Source organism: Drosophila mojavensis, unplaced genomic scaffold, assembly GCF_018153725.1.
Source record: "Drosophila mojavensis isolate 15081-1352.22 unplaced genomic scaffold, ASM1815372v1 contig_49, whole genome shotgun sequence".
Classification (NCBI taxonomy): domain Eukaryota; kingdom Metazoa; phylum Arthropoda; class Insecta; order Diptera; family Drosophilidae; genus Drosophila; species Drosophila mojavensis.
Genome location: NW_025318872.1, coordinates 866,290 through 887,582, shown reverse-complemented (window position 1 = coordinate 887,582; position 21,293 = coordinate 866,290). Strand labels below are relative to the sequence as shown.

At 39.6% G+C, this 21,293-nt stretch overlaps 1 long non-coding RNA gene across 2 annotated transcripts in view; it reads left to right on the top strand.

The window, feature by feature from the left end:
- LOC122757330 overlaps positions 1–21,293 on the top strand; it is an 80,084-nt gene that overhangs the window by 57,151 nt on the left and 1,640 nt on the right. The window contains exon 3 of one of the 2 annotated variants that reach the window (XR_006357327.1): positions 18,791–19,197. The exons of the other annotated variant lie outside the window; for it this stretch is intronic. This is a non-coding gene — a long non-coding RNA (uncharacterized LOC122757330). Of the gene's footprint in view, positions 1–18,790; positions 19,198–21,293 lie in introns of those variants that run through there. 2 annotated transcript variants of the gene reach the window in all.

The window sequence follows — 21,293 nt, the reverse complement described above, 5'->3', positions numbered from 1 at the left end:
AGCTAAAGACGATGGCAGTCTCAGGCACTTGAGGATCTCAGCGCATTCGATGTGAGCTTAGCTCATTAAAAATTCAATACAAAATACATTGTGAATGCGATGTTGTTGTTTTTGTTGCTGCTATTACTGCTCCTGTTCCGCCTGCTGCTGTTGTTGTTGTTGTTATTGCTTTGCTTAGTCCACAATGCGTAGCGTGGCACGCCTCTGCGACGATTACATTTCCATGCAAATCAAATTGGAAACCAGCACAAAAAGACATTGTTCGATAGGGGCGAAGGAAAGCCTTGACAGATAAGCCAAGATAAAGATACACAAAATTATAAAAACAATTTGCAGTCATTTGGATAGCGGCCACCTCAGCCCAAAACCCAAGCCTCAGTCCCAGTCCCAGTCGCAGCCCAAACCCAAACCCAAACCCAAACCAAAAGCCAACAAACAACATAATAAAGATATACGCCAAAAGATATTCGAGCAGTTGGCATGTTGTTCCAATATGGATAATTAGACGCGTGCCTCTGTCAGCTGGCGTCGCATTTTCAATTGATGTGATTCGATATGATACGTAACGATGTGACTATACCCTGCAGCAATTGGGCATGCCTTTAGGTGGGTATGCCAGAGGCAGATGAGGGAAAGATAGCATAATGTTTGAATCTGTTTCCTATCTTCATATATTAAACTATTAGGTTATACCAGACGACCTGTAATACCAAAAACCATATTCACATATTATCTCTTAACAGATTTGACTATAAAGTCATACATATGTATAAGTCTTTGGCTCTCTCTCTCTTTCTCTCTCTCTCTCTCTCTCTCATATGTTATCATATATTATCACAGCACAGAACCTGACTATAGGCAATACATATATTCATATCAATATATGTTAATATTTCTAAGCATTTTACTCTCTCTCTCTCTCCTTCTCCCTCTCTTTCGTTATCTTTACTCTTCTATTATATGACCCTCATAGAGTATATTCCAATTCACTCTCCGATTTTGCATCACAGGGTATTCGCCAGTCGTGCACTTCCATTTAAGCACTCTCTTTTGGTTTTTCTTGTTTGCCATTTACTTATTCATTAAGTTCAACGCCCGTCTTGTCAAAGCTATTAAATAATAACAGCCCTGCGCTTTCGTTGCCTGTTGTTCCCTTTCCACACCTGTGTCGCTCACCTGTGAGCTGAGTGAGCCAGGTAGCGGCAGTCTCGCTGGTGCGTGTCTGATTCGAGCTACGTGCATAAATTTATGACGTATCGATTGTTATTAATTTCAACGCCAGCCGCAACTATTTAGTCAATTTGTCAAAAAATTCAGCACCCTTGGCCCATACACCTATCCAGCTAGGCAGCTCGATATTCAGGCAGTCTGGCAGTCAGGCAGTCAGGGGTTAATAATCTATTTGTGCAATGCACAACTTTCACTTGCCGGCTATCATCTGTCACACCTCATCAACAGGGCGCGGTGTGTGCGGCTACGTGATTGCCACCCAATCCGTCGCAATTGCTCGCTGGCAATATTGTTAATAATTATCTTCATATATCACGAAAAATTGTAGACAAATGTGCGCCAGCTCGAATATACATACATATGGACATTTTATACATACTTGTTGACACACTTACACACACACAGTGAGTGCGTGTATGCGTGCATTGCATACACATATTTCGTGCTTTAATTGAAATTAATGTGTCTGGCCGATAAGTAAGATCTGACCGAAATGAGAGTTAATGTTTGTCAAATGTGAACAATGAAGCATTCGTTAACATCTGCTCGAGCTCCATCCATTAGCTGCTAAAGTAGTCAATAGGAAATAGACTCTAGCCATTGTTTGTTGGCTTTGAAGCCATTTCGAACGCAATTTGAAACTTTTCTGAGTTGAGATGAGCTTTTTGAAAATTGAACAACGACTCTCAATTGAGTTCCAGGAAAAATATAATAAGCTCTAGGCTTAGGAATGGCCAGTTGGCAGCTGTTGGCATTCAGCTGGAGTCAATCTATCAGTCAGCCACTGTGCTAGACACTTTGAAAGTTAATTAGCAACTAAATGAAACTCTCTGTCGGTCAATCTGTCAGTCAATCAATCAGTTATTAGACAGTCTAGCAATGAGTAAATAAATTTATCTAGTTCTATATGATTATAGATTATAGCTATATTATTTATATTTATAGCAATTATTATTTAATTTATATTCAATTATATCAGTCGATCAGTAAGCCACTAAGCTAGTCAATTATTGGCTTAATTAACAAGCCCATCGAATCTCACAGCCTAATCAGTCCCTTCCTCCATTAATCAATGAATATATGTTTACATATAAACACCCACAATTAGTTATATATTTTTCTTTCTTATTTAATATTTTCGTATTTCATGCTCTCCATTTAGTCAAATTTAAAGCAAATATTATGCATAGTAAATAATTTTCTTATCCAAATCAGAATATCTACAAATCACATTAATTATTCTCATGCTAATCCAACAAGCCACAATGTCAATGACAATTAAATTATATAAACAATAAACATATTTTGAGATAGACAGTGGAGAAATTTAACATAAATAAGCTGATTTAAGTCTTGTTATTATTATTAAATTATCTGTTTATTATTTCACAAGTGACATACACACATACAGCCATGCAAAATACTCTTTAAGAGTTTTATTGCGAATAAATTGCGCATACGCCGAGTAGGACGCACGACAGTTGCCATGGCGCCAACGCCATTCACATAAATGTATGTCGACTATTTAAAGCTGTCCCAAGACAATTTCTCAAGTGAAAGTTTCGCTCATTCAGCATGTGGAAGCAGAGTCTTGATTAACCTGGAATGACATAGATCATAAGGTGAACACCTTCACTGTCCGCTCTAACCTTTTAAAGTACTACGCTGATTTGCTGCCATTCGTATTGGTAGACCCTGCCCCTGCCCCTGCCCCTTTCCCATTCATCATTATTAAGACCTTTAATTTATGGGTGCCGCAGTCGTTGTCGTTTTTTATGGTGTGTGTTTTACACGGACTATAACATTGCGCCCATACATAGTACACACTCTCTCTCGCTCATATGTTGAGTGTGTGGCAGCTGCTGTTGCTGCTGCCGAGTTCAAAGTACTCTCACAGGTAACTCTCGGCTCTGCCATGTGCACACATAAAATCGATAAATCTTAAAAATTCAATAACAGCCGCCACACGCGAGCTGGCCCAGCCGGTAAGCCAGCCCTCAAGCCATCCCTTAACAGCAAAGCAGAACGGGGCAGTGCACAGAGAGAGCGAGAGAGAAAGTCTATGGATTTGGGTGCCATTATACTCATGTTCATGTCAAAATCAAAGGCGAGGGTCAATGGCGAATTGGATTGCGTCGACTCTTCAGTTCTCTTTAGCATTTGTTGCTGTATTTGTATTTTGTGAAAATTAAAGATTTATCAGACCTAATCAGGCGCACGGCCGTTTCAGTTTCTAGGCAGCACTTGAATCAGTTGCGCTTGGCAAAACTTTTAATTGGCGGCTTTAAGGCATTATGTGTATATACGTAAATCAGACATAGATATGTACCAGCCGACCACCAACCCCTGAAGCCATTACATACATACAGAGTGAAATAAAGACACCACCCACTGGCTGTCACACCTACACTTGAAGTAAGCCTTCATCACTGCAAGTGGAGCGTCTCAGCGAGCGTCGCTTCAACTATGTAGAACGGAAAACTTTTACTTTCATGTTGAGCCAAGTTGAAAATTAAAGTGAATTTCATTATTGGCCTGGCCTCCTTCGGCTTTAACAAGTTGTGCGGCCACGGCAACGGCAACAGGAGGGCACCACAGCAACAGCATTGAGCCAATGTCAGGTAGCCAACAACAATTAATTATACACCAAAATAAAGTGTCTGACCAGCTGGCAGGAGATCTGTGAAAGCCTTCCTCTCTGGCCTGGCAACGGGCCACAGGCAACAAATGACGAGTATAGCCGCATTTTTTATGATTTGCCGCAAAATTGTTTGTCTGTGTGTGTGTGGACAACTCAGATTTCGCATTATTTATTGCCTATATACACACACATGTAATGGATGTATATGCAGATATACATATGTATATGTATATTTATAATACGTAAATGCATGCAATATTTGTTTATACTGAAAGTGTCTTTCTTTCCCTTTCTCTCTCTCTCTCTCTCTCTCTCTCTTGACCATCACATGTGCTCGACCAGAAACTGTAGTCGAGTGCCATCGTCTGCATTCCGCAATTTTTAAGCGGCTCAGACGACACGCTGCGCCATTAAGGTTTCCATTTTGGACGTTTTTCACCGTTTGGCGTGACCAAACCAAAGATGCCATCGAGTGCATTTACGGCGATAAGATACTTGGTAACTCAATTAAGTTAACTGATGCGAGAAAGGGATAGCATACAACTTTAATGAATCAGAAACAGAAAGTCTTGGCATAGAAATAGAGAAGATAGTGAAGAGAAAAGAAATTTAATATGCTTTGCAAAATATTTGCACCGAGAGGAAGTGCTCACATAATAATTAAGTTCATGTGGCCGCAGATTATATATATGAATGACATTTAAAGATCTTGAAGAATTTAATATAGGCAGAAGTCATAGACAGTGAGCCAAAGTAAAATAGCTGTCAAAAACCAAAGGATTATTAAACAGTATGATCATGAATAAAGCAACCATTTATAAAACCACACAAAAAAGTAAATAAATAAATAAAAATTTAATAACACCATTCGTGGATATGCGAAAATCGCAATAGCAGCAGAAACAGGAGAAACAGTAGCAGCTCTCTCAAAGCTCACATTTGCGTGCACTGATATATTATGCAAACTGAAAAATTATACATATATACATGTACATATACATATATAATATTTTTTGTTTGTAAAGCTTGGCAGCTCTTCAATATATTTACATAGTTATGTAAATTTTTGTTTTTAAAGCTCTTTGAACGCTCAAAGTGTTGTCATAAAAAGAGGAATCTGGACAAAAATCATTTTGAGCAACAAGAACTCAGCGCATTGTCCACAGTTTTTCATTGCAACCCAACTAAAACTAACTTTTTTCTACACTTTTTCTGTAGGACAGAAATTGAAATTCAATATTTTAATGAAAAATAAAACAAACTAGAGCTTTAGAACTAATTCTTTGTTTATTTGTTGTGCGCTGGGAAAAGTCTGCTACAGCAGACTTTGTTATCGTTGCTGGCTGAGTATTATTTTCTTCGTCTTCGTGTTTTTATTTATTTAAAATGTTTGCAAAGAATAACAACAATTGAATTGCATGTTAATAATACGAGATACGAGTTCAGGACTCCAGAAGGCAGCTGGGCTGAAGGCTAAATGCGGCACTTGACCTCGATTTGAGGCTACAGCAAAAGTAATGAATGCAAAATTATATTTAAAACAATTTTGGAAATTGAAAGAAAAACGAAATAAATTCGACACAAAACACATACATCCAATATGCTCTCTCAATGGAAATATTTTCATCTTGTCTTGCTTTTTAAGCCTTTACAGGCATCATATGTGCACTTTCCCCAGACGCTGTTGCCCAAAGGATTACATGGCAACTGTATCAAGATGCGAGACGACTTTCGAGTTTTCTCTGAGACCTAAAAGTAACTGCGGACTTTATCTTTGGCAAGCAACTGTTGGAATTGTCATTGTTCTACTTGTTGTTGCCCTTCTCTTTTGTTGTTGTTGCTGTTGCTGTTATAGCCTATGCCGAACAATTAAACCATTTGCAGTTTATAACCATGGCAAGCCATTAAACAGAATTAAGTCAGTCCAGCTACCATGCGGCCACGCCCACGCCCAGCTCACCATCAGCCGCCCACAATCCTCAATAAGCAGGCCAAGCAGTCAGTCAAGCGAGACGCCAAACTGGAGTACCGATTCAAGAGAGCTGCGCCATAAATCGCTTATCACGCGACATTAAAACAACAACAGCAGCAACAACAACAACAACAACATGTTGTTGTCGTCGTTGCCATTGTTGTTGTTGTTGTTGCTGTTATGCCCGCAGCAAATGCCAAAAATTGCCGCACACAAAAACAATACAAAACCCAGCCAGAAAATGTAACGGCCACGGAGTTTTAATGTACTGCCGGTTGACTAACATCCCCCGCCCCCATGGCCAAAGGGGCATACGGGTAAGGAGTGGGACGGGGGTTGGTTAAGGGCTGGGGCTACCACATCTAAAAGAGGAAAAACAACGAGTGCAAAGAAACCTTGAAAAATGGCAACAGCAGATTAAGCGCATAAAATGCTATAGCATCTACTTCCCCTTCCACTTCCACTTACAGCCTCTACCGCTGCTGTTGTCTGGCGCAGCTGGGGGGCGTCGGGGGCTGGAGGGTGGTGTGTCAGCGGCGAAATTGGTTTTTGGGGGCAATAGCGAGGCGAAGCTGAAATAAAAATTAAGACGTCATCAAAATGCAATTAAAAGAGTAGGTAAAAATGAGAATAGCCGCAGATTTATTTAAGCCCAGAGACCGAAAGCCCAAAACATTAAGCCAAGGCACACACCACTGGAAGGCGGACGCGGCGAGCTGGGGGCGTGGCTAACTGCTGCTGTGCATTGTCTAAGAACAACAATAACAGCAAGCACAACAAATAGATTTATTGTTGATGGCATTATTAAATTTCTTTATTTTTTTTACCCGCTGTTGTTGTTGTTGTTTTTTTTTTTCCTCTGCACCCTGTCATAATAAAAAGTCAGGCAAAAAGTGTGTTGATAGGAAAAACAGTTGAGGAGAGCTGCACGAGCAGCAGGAGGAGGCTAAAAGGGCCAGAGCTCGGGGTGCCAGAGCGTTAAGCGAGAGAGCGAACAGCATATTGGACGTGGGTGGAGTGGGAAGAGACGGAAGAGAGGCGCGCTGCTAACGATGACGCCCTGTGCAAAGATAGGGCTGATGCAGAGCAGCAGAGATGTCAGCGCGCGACAGCATCACGCCCCGGGGGCAATGGCAGCGAAACAAATATAACAAAAGAGGAACAGAGGAGCACGACAGCATGCTAAAGAATTAGATACCCTGTAGACTCACGCTCCTAAAGCAATAAATACAGAGAAACATGTCAAGGCATATGTTAAACTGTTGAGCTGCTGAGGGATCGAAAACCATTTAAAAAAGAATGCTGGTAAACTATGTAGATACCCTATAAGCCTCTGCATGCCTGTCAACCAAAAATGTACCCTTGAAGATAAATAAAATGTTGTTTAACCATTCGTAACAGCACTATCAGCACTTCAGTCTGCCCACAGGGTATCACAGCATTCAAGAGCAGCCAGCAAAATTGTTAGCCGTGAAATTAATGGGCAAACTGACATCATACTATGCAGAAATAATCACAAACGAGTGCTGCTGCAATACTTAATTAAGTTCAAATTGAAAATGATGATGCTGCCATAGACAATTAAATTAGAACAACATAAACAAATAATAATAATAATAATAATTAAATAATAATCATAATAAAATATTATTTTTTGTAATTTCAATATCATTTTTATAAACGAGTTTCACTTATTTTAAGATTAAGATAAATAAAACAAATAATTTTTTTTTTATTTTTTCTTATTTTAATGAAATAAAAATGTGTACAATTCTATTTGATTTCTATTGAAATGGGTAAAAGATTTCAAATTAATAAACTTTAATTTTATATATTAAATAAAAAGAATTTAAGGAAATAATTATATAATTTAAATATTTAATTAAAAGCAATATAAGGAAAGAACTATAGTTTTGTCTTTAATATTATTACCTTGAATATTTTAAACATTCAAGGCTTAAATATTTTCAAAAAAAAAAATTTCAAGCAAATAAATGAAATGTACATCAAGTACATCAAAAATAATTTAATTCCTTTATAATAAATATTTTCAGAAAACAAGTTTATAAAAAACGAATTATAGCAATAATTTATAATATATATTTATATAAATTTTTTTTCCATTTTTCAATTAGTATAAAGTTGCCTTAATTTTGTGTTAATATTCAGTTCAGCCCACCTAACTACTTTCATCTGTTCTCACATATTTAGATATCTATGTATAACACTATACTTGCTTAAATTCCCTTTTAATATTTCGCTCCTAATAAAGCTACAACGGGCAGCTAAACTTAATTAAAGTTAAATTTATATTACAAAGCTTTCAGAGTCGGTTAAAATTTCTATAAAAAGTTATCTATATTAAAACATTTCAGTGCCTTATTAAAGCGTAAACACAATTACATATATGAATAATCGGATCTGCTGCTCCTTGCACGCTGTTGTATTTTGCATACTCTCAGCATACACATTTGAAATATGTTTCTTTGTGTTGGTTATACATTATAATTTCAGACAGTTAAACGAGTATTTTAATAACTACTAAATGCTTAATTTTGCTGCTAAGGCTGCTGCTGTAATTCTCGGAATATAATAACAGGACAGCAAGCTCTTTCATTATCCAAAAGGACATAACAACAGACACCAGCAAAATACACACTGAAAGCAATCACAAGTCACACAAGCACACACACTCACACACACAGACACACACGCCCTAAACCGTAGTTAATTCCCAACGTTGGACAAGAGAATCTGTTGCAATCACAGCGGCAACATGGCGCTAAACAGAGGCTGGCTGCGTAAGTAATCTGTATTACGAGATTGCATTAAAGCCAAACAATATTTAAAAGCGTTTTACTCATTTGCCATTTGCCATGCCCCCGCCATGGGTCCCATGGCCCGCGCTTTGTGGGCGCCAGAACTGATGCTGGAAATCGCTTGCATACCCCAGAGACATAACTGTAATTACAAGAGTACACGACTGACGCGCTTTAGCCAGCAAGGATGCTAGCTGGCTGGCTGGCTGGCCGGACCGACATCCTTGGCGTCGTCTGCTGCGGAAATGCCGCGGGCGGCAAAATCGAAAATACAAAAAGCAAAAAATGAGAAAAATAAATTAAAAAACGAACCATGAAATAAGGAAATTTATCAGCAACAGCAACAGCAACTGCAGAAAGGCAGAATGGTAAAGCCAAAGCCAAAGCCAGACGCAGCACAAATGCAGCTCAGAGTGCGGGACCAGCGGTAATAGGCAGAAGACGCGGCACGGGATGAAAATGGGGAAGACGAAGATGAAGATGAAGAAGAGCTCAAGCCAAGCTGCCAGGTGAGCACAATTTAATTTCTCAAGTTGGGTCTCTAATCAAAAGGATTTTTATCGCCATGGCAACGAGTAGAACGACAACGACAGCGACAACGACAGCGAGCAGGACGCGAGGACGAGTACGTGGCGCGCCTTTGACAGCATTTTTATACAGTCTACAAAAAGTTGACAGGCTCCAATTCCAAGTCAGACTCCGACTCAGACTTCGACGCAATGTGACAAGCACACACGACACGGGCAGCAGGACTCGCTTGCATGCAGCACGCAAACGGCACGATGAGCAGGACGAGCCAGCGCTGAACAGGCTGAACGGTCTCGACTGAAGTATGTGTCACAAACATGACAGGCGACGTCAACCGGCGGCAGCTCAAAAAACTGAGTAAATCATTTGGCCAGCGTAGCAAAAAGCTTCACTTTTTCCGTTTTGCTCCTCTGTATCTCTCTGTATGTGTATGTGTGTGTGTGTGTGTGTGACGGCCTGGAAGCGGAGGCGACAACTAATTAAATTAGGCAATCCTTGCGCAATCCTTTTTGGGCTGCTGCGGCTTGAAAACATAAATAAGCCAAGCAGCGAGACAGTCAGGGATAACTAGCGGGAGAGTGTGAAAGAGAGAGCACGTCAATGCTGTTACGGTTGCCGTCGCCATCGTCATTCGCTTCCGCTTCCGTGCCGGAAACCATTTTGGCGTGAATTCAGTTGAGTTTCTGAGAGTTTCTCATTCGAAGCGCATTTCGCTTGAATTTTGTATTAGCTGTAAAGCAGCGGCAAGGGCAGGGGCAGGGGCAGGGGCAGAGGCTGGTGCTAAGTGCAGGCTCGTTTGAAATAAATATGCCGCAAAGCAAACAAACAATCAGCAGCTCGAGGCAAGCCGCGCTGGCGAACCGTCGGACGGACGCATGGACGGGGAGGCTGGCTGGTAGGTGGGCGGGTTATTTGACTGGCGGCAAACAGCGAAGGCCACAAAGCAAACGGCACGTCAGGCAACCGCAGTCCAACACACCAGCAGCAGCAGCAGCAGCAGACGCAGGAGTCGCAACGCGAAGGAGTCCACAGCCTGAGGCCCACTGAAGCCAAACGCCTGCAGGCAGCGTCCACGACTCGCGCTCCCACGGCGAAGCCATTGAACGTTGCCTGTAGCTGACGCTGATGGCCTCGCTTCCGTCGCCATCAGCTGGCAAACGAGTCAGCGTCAACGGCCGCCATTTGCAATTCAATTGCTAAAGCGCCACCTTTTGACGAGCGCCGGAAATCGCTTACGATGCCACTGCTGCTGCTGCTGCTAAGAAGCCGAAAGTAAAGGCAAAAGGTTTAAGCAATACTTAACGTCGCCTACCCCCCTCCAAAGCTCCATTATCGCCGCCCAGAAATTGCACAATAAAATGGGCAACATTTTGCGCCAGCAACGAGCAGCGGGCGCAGTAAATGGACGCCCTCAGTTGTCACTGGAGATGGCCACTGGAAATATGCTATATATGTATAAGACACGTGCCCAAATCCCAGGCATAAGCTAAAGATCTCTCCTGCTACCTGATAATGGACTAAAAGATAGTTATGTATTAGCTAGTCTAACCTCTAATCCGTATTGTATACAGTCTTAACTCTGTTTTTATGCAGCTGTCGGAATGCTCTAATGATGATAAATTGAACTACTCCAGGTGTGAGTAGACTGAGTTAACTTTTCAGTCATCTTTCACTTGTGAAGCTGGAGCTCCATAGGCTCTGTTGAAATATTCAATTTCTTTCATGAATATACGAGATATTGGGAAATAATCCTTGACTTACGAATTTTACTGACTCATATATATTCCTAACTCTTATTGACTGATTGGCAGCATTATAATTTATCTCAAGAGTCTGTAGGTCTTCTGGGCACGATATTCGTACTCATCTCAAATATAAATCTCTTAAAGTGCCGATATATTCTGTGATCTATACTCATTTAGCTCATAATGCTTCCCGCCCACAAGCAGCAGCGCCTTTGACAAATCTTTTGCCTTCACGACTCGAAGAACTTGCATTCACTTAAGCATAATACGCTGGCACCGTCAAGTCTTGGAGGTCACGCTGCCATCTCTAGTGGGCATCGTTATGGCAATCGCTGGGCAAATGCTGTAAGTCAATTAAGTAGCAAATGGTAAGGATGGCAACAGTGCAAACAATCGCAGCATGGAGTATTTCAAGCATCTTCTGCATAAATCGAGAGCAAATTGAGCCAATTCCTATATAAATACTGAGCACTAACGAGATGAGAGAAGCAAAATGAGAGATGAGAAGCAATTGCTATAGACGACGCAGGATGACGCCCCGGCTGTTGGAGTAGATGCAGCAGCGATGAGAGCCAAGCCCATTACCAGCAAAAGTGCCATAAAAATGTATATTAAAATGAGTAAAAACATTTATTTGCATAAAGTCGGCCACGAGTGAAAGGCACAGCAATTGGCAAGCAAACACGCACACACATAGAGAGAGAGAGAGCGACAAAAAGAAAGAGAGAGAAAGGTGAAAAGCAGCGAGCGTGCGAGCGAGACAGCTGTGAGTAGGAGTAAAAACTATTTCAAGTGGCAAAAGTTTTAGCTGCGTACACTTTTAGACCGGCTCGAGCTCTCGAGTATGCACTCGAGTCACGCATAAGTTGCAAGCAAGCAGGTCGAAGGAAACACCAACAAATGACAGCAGCAGCAGCAGCAGCAGCAGCAGCAACGGTAGTAGCAACGGCAGCAGCAGCAGGAGCCGTAGCAGGAGCCGTAGCAAGCAGCCAGATACACCAAGGAGTACGACTAAATTGCAACTTAAGCCAAAAGGCTACGCACACACGCACAACAAACATACACACATACACACACGCACTGAAAAGTGCAGCCGAGTCACAGGGTTGGCGAAAAGTCATGCCACATGTTAGCCTGAGCCCAAATAAAACCTTCAAAAGTAACTGCTTAATTTTTGGCAACAACAGAGCTCAGCTCCATTGCGGGCTGCAACCAAAACCTACAAGTTTAACATCTTAACTGAGGCTTATTGAACAATAACAGTAATACCATATGGCATTCAGTGCACACTTGATGCTCAGCATGAACCATATAGATACACATATATACATATACCTAGACATACATGTATATAGTCAGGTCTACTCATGCGTTTCACCTTGAACAGAGTAGCAAAAGTTTTACAAAACTTTCTCCTACTGCCTGGGAAAACATAGGATAATTTTTAATCATTGCCTGTAATTTAATTAAAATTCTACTCTGCATATGCGGCCATACATAGTTATTTAAAAAAAAAAAAAAAAAAAATGTGAAATAGAAAAAAATGCCAGATTTTAATTTTATTTACGCTCGTAGAACTCGCTTGCACATCAAAAATTTACAAGATGTTTTCCAGTCGTTGATTACAAAATATATTCATTCCCAAGCAGCTATCGATGCTGCGCCACAAGTGCAAATTTGAATTTAGTAGCATGAAATACGTAAATTTAAAAACCACATATGCTTGTGCAGCAATTATGAATTTCACCAAAATTAATGCAATGCTTTGGCATTGCAATTCCCACAGACATTCGGTTACTAAGTGTAAACGAAATTCCACAATTAAATGAATTTCGTATTCAAATTCTATTTACAAATTTATCTTGCATAGTGAACTATTTAAATACATATTTTATGAAATTTATTAGTTTCAGCATACCCAAATAGATAAGCTATTGGTCTCTGGGAATACTCCAAATGTCTATAGACATTTGATTCTGAATGTGAACTACATTTTTTTTTTTTTTTTTTTTTTTGAGTATGATTATTTGAAGAAAATTGAGATCAGGGCTACACTCGAATACCAAATTATTCTTTAAATAATAAAATAATAGTTATTGATCAATTTTCCAGAAATTCCTAGTGATTAGTATTACATTTATTTAAATTTTTAAATTAAAGTTGATTATGATTTGTGTACACATATTTTATAAATCGTTTTAAATTCAAATTCATTGCATTTGATCATTTTCAACAAAATGTTGGTCAGATTCTAATACTTTAATGGAAAGATATTACTACATTTTTTAATGACATATGTACTGTACTGGGAATTATTATTTGTTTTTTTTTTTTTTTTTTTTTTTTTTTTTATTTATTTATTTTTATTTTTTTTTATTTTTATTTTTATAATTAAATACATTTTAGATTACATTACAGATCTTTCGACTAACACTGTTTATGTGAATATGGTTCAATAAATCAACGGATATTATATGCCTGATAATTGGATCTGTGTTGGCTATTTCTTTTATTTTATTTAGGCTATACAATATTCTTCTTTAACTTTATCTTTATCTTTGTATTCCCCTTGTGAAAATTTTGTATATTTTATTTTTAATTTTTTTTTTTTTTTTTTTTTTTTTTTTTAAATTTAAGTAATGAATATTATATTATTATCAGCAAATATCATAACATATCATCTTTTATCATATAAGTAAAAATCTGCAATGTAATATGTTAGTTAAGGTATCCTTATAAATGCGCTACAGAGTTTAAGACAAAAGCTGCAATAAAACTATATTCAAAAAAAAAAAAAAAAAAAAAAAAGAAACTATACATATAAACATAATTATAAACTAGACTCAACAAAGATTACTATAGCTGCAACATATGCCCCCTCGAGCCTTTCGCCCTTTGTAGTAATGGTAATGGCAGCAAAATTGAAAATTAGTCGCTGCAGTTGAAGCACATCAGAATATTCTTTTGATGAAATGCCTTAACTTGGCTAAGTAAACTTCGTATAGATTGCTTCTGTCCTTCAAATGCAAAGCCAAAGGTATAATTAATTGCTAGCTGTAACTTTCAACTTCTCTCTCCTGCTAAACTTCTTTAGTGCTTGCCAGCCCTGTTGCATCTTTATGTGCACATATATGTGTGTTAGCTCAAATGTTTCATATCGCTGCTGGCAGCACAACTCCTCATCTGGGGAGCTGCAAATGAAATGGTATTGCGGCAATACACCCAAATGAAAATACACGCAATCAATTTTGTTTACCCCTGCAGCTGTGTGGGTGTGCGTGCGTAAGTGGTGTATGTGCGTGTGTCTAAGAATGAGCAGGGAGAATCGATCTAGACTTGTGGATGCTATTTTCATTGTAATTGCAGGCAAAGTCAAAGTCTCGCCTCGACTCGTCAAAGTCGTGGAGGCCAGCGGCGATTAACTTGAGCCAAGCATTGAGTGATTGTTTTGCAGTTGGAGAACTCACTAGCTGACAGACAAACTCGCCAGCTGGACACAGTCTGCGGCTGATTAAGGCGCTGCATTTGTTATCGCAGCGGATGCGGCGGCGGCAGTGGAGATCGACAGATGCCTGCCAGAGGCAGTCCGGCTGCAATTGCGGTTGGCAATGTGTCTGCGGATGAAGCACGCAAAACGCGTCGACGGCATTCGACACAGCAAGGGAGGCAATGCGGGGGATGGGGATGTGTGAGTGGTGCACAGGAGCGAGCAGGAGGCAGCAGGCGGGAGCAGCAGTGACAGGATTTCCGCGGCATCCGAACGGATAAAAATAAATTCAGAAATTGCTACCGTTTCTGCTCGATTCCCACCACGAGCAGTATCTTGAGCGGCACGAGCTGCGCCAGCGACAACAGTTGCCAAGGACAACTGACAACTTTTCCTCAAGTGTCGACGATGACACGTTGTTGTTTTTCTTTCTGTTACTCTCTGTGTGTACAGATGTGTGTGTGTGTGTGTGTGTTTTTTTGTTTTTCTCTGTTTGTTTCTATCCTTTCCATGCCCTGTAGTTGGAGTTTGGTGAGTGTGGCAAAGCTTGCAGGCAAGCAAGGAACTAGGAGAGATATCTGGCCGAAGCTGGGGTAAGAAGTACACAAGAAGTGAAGTTTAGATAGCCATATTGCAACAGCATGAAGAAGAGGCACTCATAAGCTCCAGGAGTTGGAATATTAAACGATTTCGGGCTCTCTCTGTGCTGAAATAATTAATTATTCAGGTTGAACAGAATATAGAGAGAGAAAAGATGCCTTAAGTGCCGTTAGTATGCAGCGACACTCAATCGTACATAAAAATATATGTACATATTACAGGGTATTTGAAATTGCCTCACACCATAGGGCTCACTCACTCAATCTTGTCAGCCTTTCTGCTTAATGCTCGCTGCGTGCGCGCTTTAACACGCAGCTCGCATTCAACTAAATCCCAAGTCGTTGCGATTCGATTTGCGTCGCTTTAACTTTGGCGTCGATTGAGTTTTGCATTTTATTTTTAATACGCCGAGCCAACGCCAAAGTGCTTTTTCCCAACGTTTTCTGTTTGATCCAGTCCACACGGGGACAGCATCCCTTTGGCTAGAGCATTTGTTGCCAAACCTACTCGGTGTGTGTGTGTGGCAATCCATCAAAATTTTTGCATTTGGCCCTGGCTAAACAAACCGAATGGGCGAGAAATTAACATCAATTAGTTGGCATACAAAATTCATGTCAATCAGGCTACGGAAAACAAATCCAGTGTCAAGCTAAAGACTTAATTTGCTCGCCTCTTCATCTCATCAAAACAGCTAAAAGCAAATGAACAAATTTTTGGGCATCTATTAGTTTTGCCAGCACTTCTAATTATGGCGCATGTCACAATGCAGCCCAGCTCTTCCGCTTTCCACTGGAGCGCCAATAAGACTAACGCACACACATACACACACACACACACACGCACATAGTGTGAGCCAAAGAGCTAAACTCGCCATGGCGGAGGGACTGTCTCATTGCGCTCATGATAAATGGTCATTGGGACTGGCGATGCGATAATGAGAGGGCACTGGCGCCCTAACAGCCAAAGCGTGTGGGCCGCATCGCCTTTACATTAATCATAGCATACTTATGAGCGTCAAGTGTAATTGAAAGACATTACAAAACTTGTTTTAATGGCGCCAAGTTTGTGTTATGGATTTATAACATTGCTCAGCTCAGCTCAGCTTAGTTTTTCGCTGAATTATGGATGGCTTGGCGCACATTTAAGATACGACTCTGGCCACGTCTAAGCCCAATTCAATAAGCACACATCTATAAAAACACAAACACTTCAGTTTGCTCCATATCTCTTTCGAAAGTATCTCAAGTATCACTCAGCTACTGATGGCCACTTCAGCTGCAACTACAATCGGTGGCCGTCCTTTCTTTCTTTTGTTTTTATTGGGCTTTCTTTTCTTTTAATATATTATTTAGACTTTAGTCTTGGATTTTATGTAATCAATTTAAGGTTTGAGCTATGACTTTTGAGCATCTGACATTGGTTTGAAGCGTAATTTTCCTATAGCTTCTAGGGAAACTTTTTCAATTAATTTCAAATTTAATTTTTAAATCGAAAAAATATTAATTCTTAATCAATTGAAAATAAAATAAATTATATTTAATAATACAGTAATTAATCACACATAATTGTCAGAATTATATCTATAACAGTTGTTGATAAATATAATTTAATATATATAAAAATCATATATATTAAATAATTTAAAAATATATATATGTTCCCTTAAATGAACGTCTCAATATATATAATATACGAATATTGAATCTATTCGTCCATCTCTCCATATCCATCCTTCGAATATGCATCCCATCATATTTAGCTATAAACAAAACATGAGGAAAAAAAATGAAGAAATAAATAAATAATAATAAAAAAAAAAAAAATACAAAAATATGGCATTTTTTATGTATTTATTTATTTATTTTTTTATTTTTTTTTTATCATATTATTATAATTATTATTATTATTTATTTATTTCATTATTTTATTTTTTTTTATTTAACAAAAAATGAATTCAAGCTTTGGTTTGTGTACCACTTTCTTAGCAAGTCGTCAACATATTTAGCTTCATTCCAGATATTACCAAATATCGAGTATTTCGCAGAGACTTAACGTAATGGATGAATTTATATGTACTTCAGCTCACTCTACACACTTATATTCGCTTATTTGACTCGCCATGAGCTTCCCATAGGCAAACACTGCGAGTTTCACTTGTTCCAATTAAAAACCTGAATTTGTGTGCTAGCAGTCTGCTCAATACATTTGCATAAATATACACATCCACACACACACACACACACACGCATAGGCACACATGACCACAAATGTGTGAGAAATCAAGATCGTATATTGGTGTTGGTTTTTAGGTTCCATGCCTTTGATCAGCTTTGGCGGCAAATGAAAAGAAAAACCGCATTGCCATTACATTTTGCGCGTTGACATTACGCACATTTGCCTGCGCTCTATCTCCCTGTGTATATGTGTGTGTTCGTGTGTGTGTGCCTATGTGTGTGTATTTAGTATTTGAGTGTGGTTGTCCTAAGCCTTTGATTGATAGAAACCAGCTGAACAAACAGCCAAGGGTTGGCAAATTTCATTTTTTGTAGCTTCTTTAAACGTTGCGCTTTGAAGCTTCTATGAACCGTTTAAATATCAATGCTGCTGCCGGCTTTCCTCCATTTGGCTTCTAACAAAAAATTAAAAAATAAAAAAAAAAACATTAAAAACACAAGGAAAAAATGTGAAAATTGCAAAATACGAGCGCACACAGTTAATAAAAGTTTATGCGTAGAATCAGCAATAAAGCTGCCCTCTCAACTTTAGATATAATTAAATTTCCCAACAATGTACTGTCCCTCTCTGTCTCCTTTCTCTTCCCTCTGTCGCTGTCTCTCTCTCTCTCTGTACGTATACGTATATATTTATATATTCTCGCTGCTTTGCATAAAGCACAAAGCCAACAAGAGCGACTGTGAACCGGACTAATATCTTTTTAAATCATAACTTGCCTTCTATGCGCCGGCAACAGGAACTGCAGAGCAGGTGCCCCCCGGGGCCAGAATCATCGCAGCTGCCCCCATTGAGCATCTCCCCTTCTGCCAACTGCCTCTTTTAGCCAGCAGTCGCCCCACTTGCATAAAGCTGAGAGTTACAGTTCCGTTGGCGTTTGAATAATTGTTTGACATTTTGAATAATTTAATTCAGCGACTGTTTTTAAGTGTTGCTCGAGCGAAAATGAAATTGAAAACCAGATCTAACCTTGCCCTCGTCGTCGCCCCCTAGCCTTTTGATCCCGAGCCAAGCGAAGCCAAGCCAAACCAAACCAAACCAAACCAAACACAGTTCAACTCTCAGCTGAAGTTCAAGATTATGGCTTGGGGAATTTGGTGACGCCACCGACGGGCCGCCACTCATTGTGCAACAAGCCGCCCCAAGGCGAAATATGGGGTCGCGTGGGCGTTGCTCGGCCAGACTGCCCAGCAAACTGTGCGCTAATCGAGCAATTAAACACGTCTCGCATTTGGACTACCGACCAGGCAAACAGCCAAGCAACTAAACAGCTAAGCAACTGCCAGCAAACACAGACACATAGACGCACACACGCATACAGAGCCTGTTGTGCCTGACAATTTACAGTTATGGGTAGACCACACACTCGCCTACAAACCGACCAAAGTTAACAAAGTCCACTGAATAATTGTCCATTTGCTGGCCACTGCAGCAAATTGAAATCAATGTAAAATGCATATTCAATTACGCATACTTAAGCACACGCCAATAAAGTGTAGCCAAGTTTTTAAAGCTGTCAAACTTGTACTCATTTAGATTAGATGCATATCTTTGGTCGATCGATTTGTGGTCAAGTGTGGGGAATAGAGTGGAGCTACTGCTGCTGCTGGACGTGGCGTGCCTCCAGTCACACGCTGTTTGATACATAAATAATCACTGATTATTTATATATGTATGTATGTACATATATGCATGGGTAAGTTGGTTAACTGTAATTAGCTTAATTAACTCAATTTTACATGGGGGCTATATAATAGACCTATTTAAGCTGATTTAACGATTGGCAGCCAAAGCAAAACATGCAGCCTATTCGGATAATATAAATATATAAATTTAAACAGCTCTACAATGCTAATACTTAAATTGAAAGTATATTTTAGTCCCGCTTCGTAAAATGTATATTAATTAACTTATATAGTTTTTGCTATATAAAGCAGATTTTCCTTAAAGAATGTGACTAAGAGATATAAACATATAATCTGTCTATCCTAAGCATATATGTATATAAGAATTGAAATTCAATGAAATATATATTTGTTATTAATATATTCAATAAAGTATAGCAATATTCATTCATATTATTTTCATTTACTCAATACTCAGGATATAAAAGACGATTAAACAAATTATAAAAGAATTTATAGTTCTTTCTCTACAGAAAAAGTATTCCTAAATTTAGCTATAATAGAGAAGGAAAATTTATTGAAAAATCTAGAGAATCAAAATTGATTACTTATTTAACTCATTTTCTTTTGGGTAAATGAGTGTTTACTTGGTTGCTCTCCAAACACAGAGTACACTGCCTTGGTGACCAAATCTTGCAGTCCAGTGTCATTGCTATGGATGGATTAGTGGGTATGCCGCTCCGCCCGCTGCCACCAACAACTTCAAAGGGACGCACAAAACAACAGCAACAGAAAAACTAAAACAGTTTAAGTGGCACTTTTATGGCATTGCCGTGAGGCCAACGTTGTCGACGTCGACGCCTTCGCCCTGATAATTGCCCTACCGCGGGGAGGTTGGCAATGCGTCGGGAGGGAAAAGACATTTGCAGCGGCTTATGGAAGCATATTAATATAAACAAAGCTCCAGAGAGACTAAGACGCACAAAGCCATCGCAAGAGGCCAATTAAAGGCGTAACAGGAAATGGATAAAGTGCTTATTAATTCGTCGCTTTAATTTCTTCATTTGCTTACCTTGAATACGAAAAAAAAAAAAAAACAAAAAATAACAAAAAAAAAAAAAACACTCACACAAAAACAAAAAGGGCTGACAGCAATATTTAGCTCGTTGGCAACGTTTTGCCCAGCGCCTGCCCCATTGGCCATGCAAAGCCAATTGTGTGACTAAATGTGCTCCATTTCCATGCCCATTTCCCACAGTGTACGCCCCTCCATCTGCTGCTGCTGCTGCTGGTGGTGCTGCTGGCATCTCCTTTTTCCAACTGTCGCACATTTGACTAATGCACAACAAAAGTGGAGTGTTACAGGATATGCATAATACATCGGGTACACTTGTAAGTGAGACAATAATAGAAGAAGAAAAAGCGCTCCGGCGCATACAGACACAAGGAGGACACTCAGACACTGGGACATTGGGACAGAGACAGAGCTAGGTACAGCAACAGTGAGAGAGATACATGACAGGCTCAGGCTCCGGCACCAGCTCTGACTCTGGCTTCTGCTCCAGCAACAAAAAATGGCAAAGCAAAGCGCTAAGAGAAGACAAAAAGCGAACGGGCAAAAGGATGACAATACAAACTGGCGCCACTTGCCACGCACGCAGTCGCTAGGCCAACATTTTAGTTTCTTTTTTGCGTCTTCTGCTCGGCTTTCTAGGATGAGTGCGGCTTGACGTCAACGGCGACGTCGACAATATGCCACACATATACCAGCAACAGCAACAGCATCAGCAGCAACAAAGGCAAAGGACATACACTCGTGCAGCAGAAGCTTTAAGACCTGACCTGGTCCCACTGCCACCTCTACTGGGCTGTTCAACTGCCGCACGCACACATCATTTTTTATCCAAGTACGCGTACGCAAAGCACAAAGCTAGCGCTGCTTGACCCATATACACAATATGCATCCACACACACTCAGACACGCCTAATAAGCATGCACATTGACCTTAGCTGCGGAGAGAGCCAGAGCGGTGCGAAAGTGTGTAAAGCTAATTAAAGTCGTCACACATGGCGTATGCGCAATATATATTAATAATTGCAAAAAGTGCAACAACGTACGACTGCAGAGAAACTCTGCCACGCACAATGCGAGACATCGGAATATATCTTATACAAACACATATAAATATATAATTGTACCCGGAGAAATCTTGAAATTGCATAAATTATTGTTAAGCCTCTTACGTAAAAGTAAACAGGAAAATTAAATTTCAGATTTAAATGAAATTTACTTCTTAAGCTGATAAAATTATTCTTTACATCTCAATATGCTCTGCTGTGTATTTACAAATATATATATATATATAAGCGCATAAATTAATGTATATTAACACCGTGAAATTACTGCTCTACAT